The following is a 9,998-nucleotide window of genomic DNA, read 5'->3' as shown; positions in this document are numbered from 1 at the left end:
CTGTATAGATCAACAATAAAAAAACCGGACGAAAATGTCTTCAAGTTTTTTTTTTTGGGAAAATTATAAAACACAGTCTGATCAGTGGTCTTTAGGGGTCCTTTCGGGAAAAGATCACACCGACAACTAGGCACACCTATTTTGCACTCCTTAGGTCCCAATAGTCAGATCACTAAACTCTTTTCGAGTGCATTTTCCATTAACCTTTATCGTGACTGGAGAGAACCGTGAACAAAAGATGTAAGAGATTTACTCGTCGAAAATAAAAAGTTGTTTTGGGCGGGTCGCCCGTTTCAAAGTTCACTTTTATTTTGCACCACCCTCAATTGTACAGCGTTTGGAAAATCTCTTCTATTTTTTCTTTAGAAATAGATGGGCCAGATTTTGATTAATTTTTCGAACGCGCCCGTATCTGCTGACGCTTTTTAAATCGCTGGGTGCACCTTCTGCTTGTGAAACAGATGGATCTTCCTTCTTACTCTCCGAAACATTCTTTTCGTCTAGCACACCGTTGTCTCCGTAGGTCCCCGTACAAAAGTGTTGGACATTTGTACCGCTATATAGGTTTATAGTGCATTGTTCGCAAGCGATAACATCGGGTCCGACCGGCGGAATGTTTGGCTGATTTGGCGGAGTGAACGGTGTCTGGAAAAGCATTTTTTCATGTTTCATTCATCTCCACCGCAAATTTTTAGTAGGTAACAGTACGAGAGTAATTAATTGAAGTAATTCATTACATGAGGTAACAATTTCGTGCAACAAAAATGTTGCAGAAGCAAGTTTCTCAACACACGAGTGAGGTTGCGAGTATCGAAAAATTGTTTTCGAAGTAATGAAGTACGTGGTAGCATCGAATGTACTCTGGTTTAGTACCTGCCGAATGCTAAAATTGCTTTTAACATAGGAAAATGAAAAAATAAATGGAAATAGTCTCGCAAAAGTGCAATGTAATTTTCAACTTTCGCATAGGGCAGGTATGTAGTTAAAAGTAAACAGCCTCGATGAAGCGCTTCGGAATACCGAAAATAATGTAGACCTACTAAACGATAGAGTGCATAATGATGCACCAAAATGCATCCAAAAGTAGATTTGCTTTATGAACGTAAAATCGGGTGTATTTATTACATCCATTTCAAATTTACTGCAGGCAACTTTGTTTTATTAATGAAAAATAAATAGATTTAAATATGAACACTTAACACTTATGAACTGAGAAATTAAAATTGTTTTAAATAACGTTCAAACCAACGTTGCGTTGACTAAAAAAAACAAACTTTGACGTTTGACACTTTACATCTGTATTAGTATAGCACTTTAGCTTTCAAGCACTAACTTAGAACAGATTTATAGTTTACATCGTAGGCTTTGTGCTTCTTTCGTACAGACAGGAGGCCTATTTTCTTGTGTGAATATGTAAATTTTTATGAATGTATGCGTAAAATAGACTTAAGAGCGCTCACCCCTTGGCAATTTTGTAGCCTACATTTGTGCGCAAAAATATTCGTTTTTTGATGATTTCTCTGAACCAAAATCTTTTTTTGAAAAAGTAAAACCATTAAAGCATGTAAAAATGTGTGCAAAAATTGGTTTGTGGTTGATAACTTATCCCACTTGGAGAAACTTTTGCAAATGTGTAAATTTATGTGCTATCGACCAAAAACCAAGTTTTCCCTTAAAAGTAACACATTTTTGCATGCTTTAATGGTTTTACTTTTTCAAAAAAAAAGATTTTGGTTCAGAGAAATCATCAAAAAACGAATATTTTTCCGCACAAATGTAGGCTACATATAGGCCAAGGGGTGAGCGCTCTTAATTCATATTTAAGCTAGAATTATCAGTCACATCATTTGGATACGCAATTGGATTTTGTCAGTCATTGATTAAAGTAAAATAGGCGCAAAATTTTCAAAATTAGTTTTTTGATTCACTTGATGGAATAAGGTCACAATTCATATGTTTTGTCCCCGAAGCATGTAGCCAAATTTTATCGAAAGACACCTGTAATAATCTTCACTTCATTTCTCATGTTTGCTCGGGGGTCTTGTCAACGAATCTCCTATGACACAATTACACGTTCTTCATCCCACTGTATCGCTTCATTGACAGAGTAAGCGGTTGTTTTCCGAATTTATATTATGTTTAACTAAAAGTTTTTTTTCGTAAACTTAATTTTGCTATTAAAATTGACGAATCTACGAAAATGGTAGAATTAATTAAATTCTCTAATGTGTGATATACATATACACTTATCAAAGAAACAATATGGAAGGCGCATATATAGTCGTCGAGAATAAGTATGTGAACAATTATTATTTTGTATGGGATCCATTGTATGTTAGGTATACATCTGTATATATGGATGGAAACATTAAACGAAAAGACGACAAAATCGAAAACATACTTTAAAACAATTCATTTCAATCTTCTGTGTTTCCTCTGCTATTGTATTTATCTTGAGTTTTTAGTATAAAAGGATAGTAGCAATAGGATATAAGCGCCAGCACACACCATATAGTCTCGTACACTACATTTTACATTGTAGAAAAAGGATTAGAGCTAAAAGTTTGTCTATTTACAGATAATTTGAGAAGTCTTAAATCCTTATAAATCCAATACATTTGGTAAAAGCATCCAAACAATATTCTATATTATACGATTTGAAGGTTTTGCAAGCGTTGTTTGAAAATTGTAGTGTTAGTATCAAGAAGTAAATTTGTTGATTTTGTGTCTATCTGGGAGCGCTGGTACACAATTTTAAGAAAACTGGAAGCATATTGTACGAATGGTGTTTCGCATATGTTGTTTAAGTAACAAAATGTGATACAAGTTTCGGCGAACTTTTTATAGATTTATCCATCGAGATGTAGACGGGTTGTTACACTAGCGAGAATTGATCTAATTTGATTGGAATAGTTTTTCATTCAACGAACTTTTTACTGAGCCAATTATTTAAAATTGAAAAGTTTCAACCAACAGACAGAATCACTGAAATATTTTCGAACCATCTCCAAAGACGCTGTGTGTACCAATTGTACCATCTAACTTTAACCACTTAACCCAGTAAATAAAATCAATAAATAAGAGGAACGATCCTACAGACCTAGAGGCATATTATGTATAATGTTCTTAGTAAATTAAATAAATTGCAAGTTCAGTCATATGTTGGTTTCCAATTTCGAAATATCTGTCGAACCGTAATTCAATTTTCATTTATCTGCTTCTATATAATTCATTTTACAAATTCGAATAGCACTTATTAAACTACTCTCTGTGCTTAACGAAAGAACTTTTGTTTAAGTTGCAAAAGCACTATCGAACTTGCGTTTATATAACACACAGCTATAAAGTTATTGAGAGACTACGAAGATAATATGCAAATGAATGTGAGTAAATGAACTTAATTATTACAGCTGTGTTAAATTATGGTTTTTTAATTAAGTTGTTGATAGAAAGTTGCCCTCTTCCACTTACAATATGAATGTCTCTTCTCTATTAAGAATATATTTTGAGGCAACTTGTTTTATAATAGGTAAAAAATACCATTCAATCCTCGATTCAATGAATATAATTATTCGTTGGATTGAAATATTTACATTTTATTTTCGATATAAGTTATCTATTCCAATGTCCGACTATTTTTAGTTATCATAGCCATCTATTGCATGAGAATATATACTCGGTTTAAAATAAAAATTAAAATAAACATTTAACGAGATCGACGAACCGCAGGAAAGCATCAATCAATTAATTTTAATACAATTTCAAATTGTTGAGAGACAAATTGAGCAACATCTCATAAATAATTCGATTAATTTTCCATCGATTCATTTGACCAGCGTTCGAGTATTGATCAGACAATGGTTTCGACTTATCGGTGCCTTAGGCGTCGTTCACAAATGACCTACGCTTTTTTGGATACTTTTCTTTTGAGTCGCTTACAGCCAGCTCAGAATAGTTAGAAATGTTCATGCGACTCTCTGTTTTTCTTAGTTCCACAAGTTCCTCACATTTCATATGTTAGTATTATATGGGATATACTCGGATTTACCGCTTATACGCGCACACGTAGAGTGAAACAACTAGCGTAATGTGCACAGAGTGTGTGTGTATTGATAGAAGTGTGAACTGTTGGAACTTAAAAAAACAACCAAATACATCAATTTCTTGCTATCTAATCTGCGATTACTGTATGGTTTTCCGTTTTGCCTTCTCTTCCAGGAAGATTAAAAAATAATCGAAAACGGCTCAGGGCCCATTCATAAATTTACGCACTCAACTTTTAGACATAATTTATCAATGGCTCTTTTATTTGAACATTTGAGATGGAAATTCTCATTGAAAATCTTCAAAATAATTTTCATCAGCAGTTCGATACCATGAAGTATTGTGGCCGTTGCATTCGGATTACATCTATTCGATTTGGTAAGATCCTTTGTTGAATTTGTTTTAGTTCTTTCCAAGCATTTCTAATAAATAACGAACTGCGAGTAGTTGCTGCATATAATAGCTCATAGTCTACCTTTATGAGCTCCAAAATTCAGGTCGTTAAACATCACTGTCAATATTTTTTAAGACTCTGTCCGTCTCAAATTTTAGATTCCTTTTAAAGTAGCTCCTTCAAATCCTTAATAGAATTACAATCCTTAAATTATTTTGTTATGCATAACAAGCAACAGCTGGTCTTGCTTCAGCTGTCGTACAATATAATGTTTGATTGCTTTGTTTTGTTTTTTTATCGAGTTCTCTTTCTATGCCTGTGTGTGTGACGAGTACCGATCGATAAATGTAGATCCTACTAATAATGTAATAGAGACCAGCTGAAGCAAAACCAGCTGATACTGGAACTGGGTAAGTATGCATGACAAAATATTTTAAGGGCTGATGAACATGTATGTCTTTTAATGGATGTAAGTGGTAAAGGGGTTTAGTAGCACGTGTCAGTTCAACACTATCTCTATCTCTAGCAAACATACTCTCTGAAAAATTAGGGGTCAAAACAAGTTTGAGGAACTCTGCTTCTTCATAAGGCTTATAAAAAAGGTGAACAAAATAGCAGAGATTCACAAACGTCTTTACCATCTTAATAATTGTTTGTTTGCTAGAGAGAGTACTGATCAATGCAGTATATGAGTAAAATCGTTTGTTGCTGCACTTTTTTTTTCAAATTTGAATAATTTGAATAAAAATTTGACTAAAAGAAAGACGGTTGATACACTAGTCTCCCATATAAATAGCGTAGAATGTTAGTTGATCTTTAAGTATTAAGATCATTCAGACAGACATTCAAGGAATACTACAATGACCTAATTAAGTAAATAATTTCCATAAAAATCTATAGATATCTTTGTCCTGTTGAGAGATACGAAAAATAGTTCGAGGGCTATGTTTTTACCCATATATTATTGGCTTATCATATAACTAATTAAAAAAGCAAAACAAGGAAACCTGCACCGATATGCGACTTGAAGTTTGATTGATAAATGTATACGTCATTATGCCAGTAAAATGTAGTGCCATAAATTTCGATTGAGGTATGCGAACGTGGGTTCATTTTGGCACTTTGAAAAACACAGGTGAATAGTCAGGTCCTATTATTGATAAACTTATCTACCAAATTTAGTGAGGTATGATTGGCATCATTAGATGGTTTATTGTACAAACAATACCCAGCAAAGTTCAAAATACACCGAAAACTTATTCAAACAGCTGTAGAATTTGCTCGAAAATGACAAATTGGCAAATAACACTACGCGTCAAAAACAATTGTAAAACTAAAAGATTCATACGAAAATATCATTTGCTTGATTTAGCGAAAACATTCGGTACTTTTATCCGTTATTTATTTTACCATTCGTTTGTTTTGCTTGTTTGTTTATCTCATCTTAATTCTGTCCATTAAAAAACACACATTTTACGAACCTATACCTTAATGCATTTAGATGCAACAATATTGACCTATGCTTACCGCTGCACCATAAGACGTATTCACACAGTCTTACATTTAGATTAGCTTTGCCGTCAGGCTGGTGGCTATTTTGGTCTATTACAATTGGTTCAACTGGATCTTACCTGGAAAAAAGATAGAAAAATTCGGTTAATGGAATTGCCTTATCACTTAAACACATAAATAAAGGAATGAACCGATGTCGGTTTCGGTTGTATATTTTTGAATGAGAAGCAATCGAAAGTAAAATCGAGTTTAAAAAAAAATAATTTTTGGACATTAACTGTAGTATAATGAGAAACAGTGGTGTATCCACCCGCAGCCAGTCCTATAAAAACAAAATCTTCAAAGTTACGAAGACAAAGAACAAAGAATTTTTTTCTACCGCAGACTAATTTACCACTTTAGCTTCGTTATTCGGTAAAACGCTCTAAGCAATCCATAAACTTCTGTTCGTCGTAAAATTATACGCATAGACCAAATTGATAAAAATCAACGATGCATCATCCGAGACATTTAAAATTAAAAAAGAGAAATGTGTTTATACCCCCCCACCCCGCCCCTACCAAAACCCCGGGTCAATTAGATGATTATGTTTCTCGGAAGTAAAATCACATTAAATTTGATTGTCATCTCATAACTCATTCAGAACATCGGTTTTCATTTTTCAAACTTTTCCATTTGCCCCCGAGCTGTGTATATTTTGTCGGTATATCACAAATTGTATCACTGTACACTTCTAAGTACCATCATCAAGGTCGCATTACGCAACCGTTTCGGAGACGTAAGTATAACAAGTAGCATATACATTAACCGACCATATAAAACATTGGGTTTCCTATTTTATATCCGACCGTACGACATTACTACAATATTATATACAAAATGTCTGTTGACAGCTGTCATTTCTGATCCCCTAACATATAATTGGCTAACATGAGCCATTCCGCATTTTATTCACTATACACTGCGTTTATATTTTACACATAAACGATACACATAACATAGATTTTGGATAAAATTTGATTAATAACTTGCTACACGAGATAATTTATAGCTGCCACATTGATCTGTTTACGTTAAGTATAGAAAACGAAGAAAAAAAAATCCCATCAATTTCTTATAAATTGTATTATCCGGTAAGGAACGACGATGGAAATGGATATGACTTAGGTTTATATACAACACATAATTTTATGAGCATTGAGAAGCGAAGAAGGGAAGGGAAAAAAACTTTAATGGTGATTGAAAGCAAATTTTGTTGAAAGAATTTTTGTGTTTATGGAAAACTTTCAGTGGAAGTTAAATCGAACGAAGATTTTTCTTAGCGCTAGCTTTAAGCGAATATGAATTTATTTTCGAATATTTTTATTGGCACTACTCTGAAAAGCTTGTATTATGCTGTGTGTTGTATACCCGAGCGCTTTTGCATTTAATATTGATAGAATTCTTTGGAGAGTTTTCATTTTATATGGCAAAAGAACTATGAATAACTGGTAATGAACCTATTCCATTATCTTGTACGGTAACTATTTTCATTAAAAATAGTTCTGCTTCACTCGCATGCATTTTTAACAACATCATCCCAAAATAAAACTCTGTTCTTTTGACAATTTGCAAAATTAAAAGTTGGAAGAAGATGAAAAGTTTTATTTTTACGAATTTAAAATCAGTCAAAAAAAGACTCTTATAGGTTGAAGGTGACGCAAGTCATTCTGTCTTTACTAACAAAATAACTGATATCATTATGGGTGACGCGTTGGTAAAACAAAAAAGTGTAAGAAGAAAAATTTATCAAGTGACGTGTCCCTTTGCCACATCCCAAAGGACAAAAATGATACCCACAACTTCCTCTACAACAACATTAGGTCACACTTTTTTACAACTGCATAGCTCTTCTTCATTTCATGTTCAACGTAATCATTTTTCACACATCCACACAACAAACGCTTTTATATGGCATTAGTACGAAAGCTTCCGAGAGCCCTAGCTCCCCAAAACGATCGTGTACCACAATTTTTTTAAATCCTTTTTTGGCCTAGTGACCGAGATTACAATATGGTCAAAATTTCTATTGAAAAGTTTGGTTACTAAATAACGTAGGAAATTTGAGTTATCGGGAAATTTTGATTATTTTCATACAAAACTTTGAAATTCAATGTCTCGGCCAAACCAATCTCTGCCTAGATTGTAAATATTAAAGATGGCAGGTTGTTGGGGCCCAAGGGCAAAGTCAAAAGTTGCTATAAATACGTTCCTTAGTCACCAACAGTCTTTTTTTGGTAGCAGTGGACTGGCGTCACTCCCACGATATAGAATTTTACCGCACCACTATAATACAGCATCGAACCGGTCGTTTGGTAAGTTCGGCAGACCATACATATATACATAAAAATAAAAACATTTTAAGAAATTGATCGTCCGCATAATTTGCACCACATCAAATGCACTACACATCTCTTTAAATGACGTCAACCCCAAATGATTTCCATGCCATCATTGTATGCATCGAGGCATGAATACTTTAATTGAATAGAATAATTCCGAGAATAATCATTTTCTAACACAAATCGCCGTGCATGTAAAAAGAAAACCGAAGAGACAGTTTCTTAATTGGAACCGTTTCCACATCAGAGTGTTTTCTTCACTTCAGCACGGCAGCTGTGTTTGCATCTGTATAATATTACCTTGCATACATTAAATTCATCTGCTTACATGGAGAAATAAAACAGAAATTTTGCTCAAATTTATTTATGCAGCGGATTCAAAGGATATCAAATTCATCCGTTTTAATATATTATAATCATTTCATTCGTACTACATATATCCTATATCGTGAGCGGTATTCTACTTTGGTCAATAAAGGAGAACCGAGAGATATTTTCTTCCATTAGCCAAACCAAAATTAATTTTTTTATTCGGGGAAATTCGGTCAACAAACACAAAATCATTTTAGGGGTTTACGATAACGCTAATTTTAATATTTTATTTCCGTTTAAGAACAAGAACTTGTGTGTAAATTTTAAGTATCTTTGGGATTTTTTTTTTTTAATTTTACGAAACCTTTTCCATTTTGATGATTCATTAAAATGCTTAACATGTAATGAACGGAGAAAATGTTATTCGTGCACATAAAAAACTTTTTGAAAATTGTAAAATAAATGCAATTAAATTCCCGTAGAAGTGAATAGCGCAGTCACAACTCAACGTCAGCACTTAACTTCCGTAATAATTCTTCAAACTTTTCATCCCTCTCAATTACATGCCATATCACTTTAGAGTCATGTTCATATGCGTTAAAATAGCTTCAGCTTTATCTCCTGCATATACTTACATTATATATAGAGAGGCGGTACACACAGACACACAGCATATTAGTACATCAGAATAATATTTGATGTTTATGTTGTTAGCTAGCTCCTTAATCACAATATCAAATATTATGGAAAAGCAATATTTTGTTTGCTATGCTTTTAGTAGCCCTTTTTAAATGCATTTCGAGTTGATTAGAAATTCTCATGCATGTGTGCACTGTGTGTCTGTGTTGTATTATAACTATATATATAGGACTTTGTCGAATGTAATAATTTGTGTAAATAAAGTGGGTAGCCAATTTTATTGTTCATTCTTTCATGTTGCTGAGGCGTTCCATAAATTATTTCTTTAGGCGTTCGAAATTCAATGGTAAATCCAATTGACGCGTGGGATTTCAAACAATTTGCAGATTCTTTTTCGTTCTTCAATTAGTACAGGGTGGTCGGCATAACAGCTTGTGCGTATAATAATATGGTTGCAGTCCAAGCGGACAGCAGTTGTTTTTGGGAAGTCAATTTATAAAATTTGGAATTTTTCTGCATGAAAAGTTTTTATTTCAATTGTTTATGCCTCCACACTACATGAGTCCATTTCGATGTGGAAGTATTTTTAAAATTGATTTGAAAACGCACATATCAATAACGTCACACACTGTCAGATGGAGGCAATTTGATAAAGTACTATGTCATATCATATAAACTTGTGGTTTAGGAAATTGATTTCCGAGCGGATTTTAGGT

General features: G+C 33.4%; 1 protein-coding gene across 12 annotated transcripts in view; it reads right to left on the bottom strand.

Moving 5' to 3' along the window:
* LOC119067469 (collagen alpha chain CG42342) overlaps positions 1-9,998 on the bottom strand; it is a 221,188-nt gene that overhangs the window by 160,027 nt on the left and 51,163 nt on the right. The gene's annotated exons all lie outside the window — the stretch shown is intronic.

This window comes from Bradysia coprophila (genome assembly GCF_014529535.1).
Source record: "Bradysia coprophila strain Holo2 chromosome X unlocalized genomic scaffold, BU_Bcop_v1 contig_12, whole genome shotgun sequence".
Lineage (NCBI taxonomy): Eukaryota > Metazoa > Arthropoda > Insecta > Diptera > Sciaridae > Bradysia > Bradysia coprophila.
This window is presented reverse-complemented; position numbering and strand designations above follow the sequence as displayed.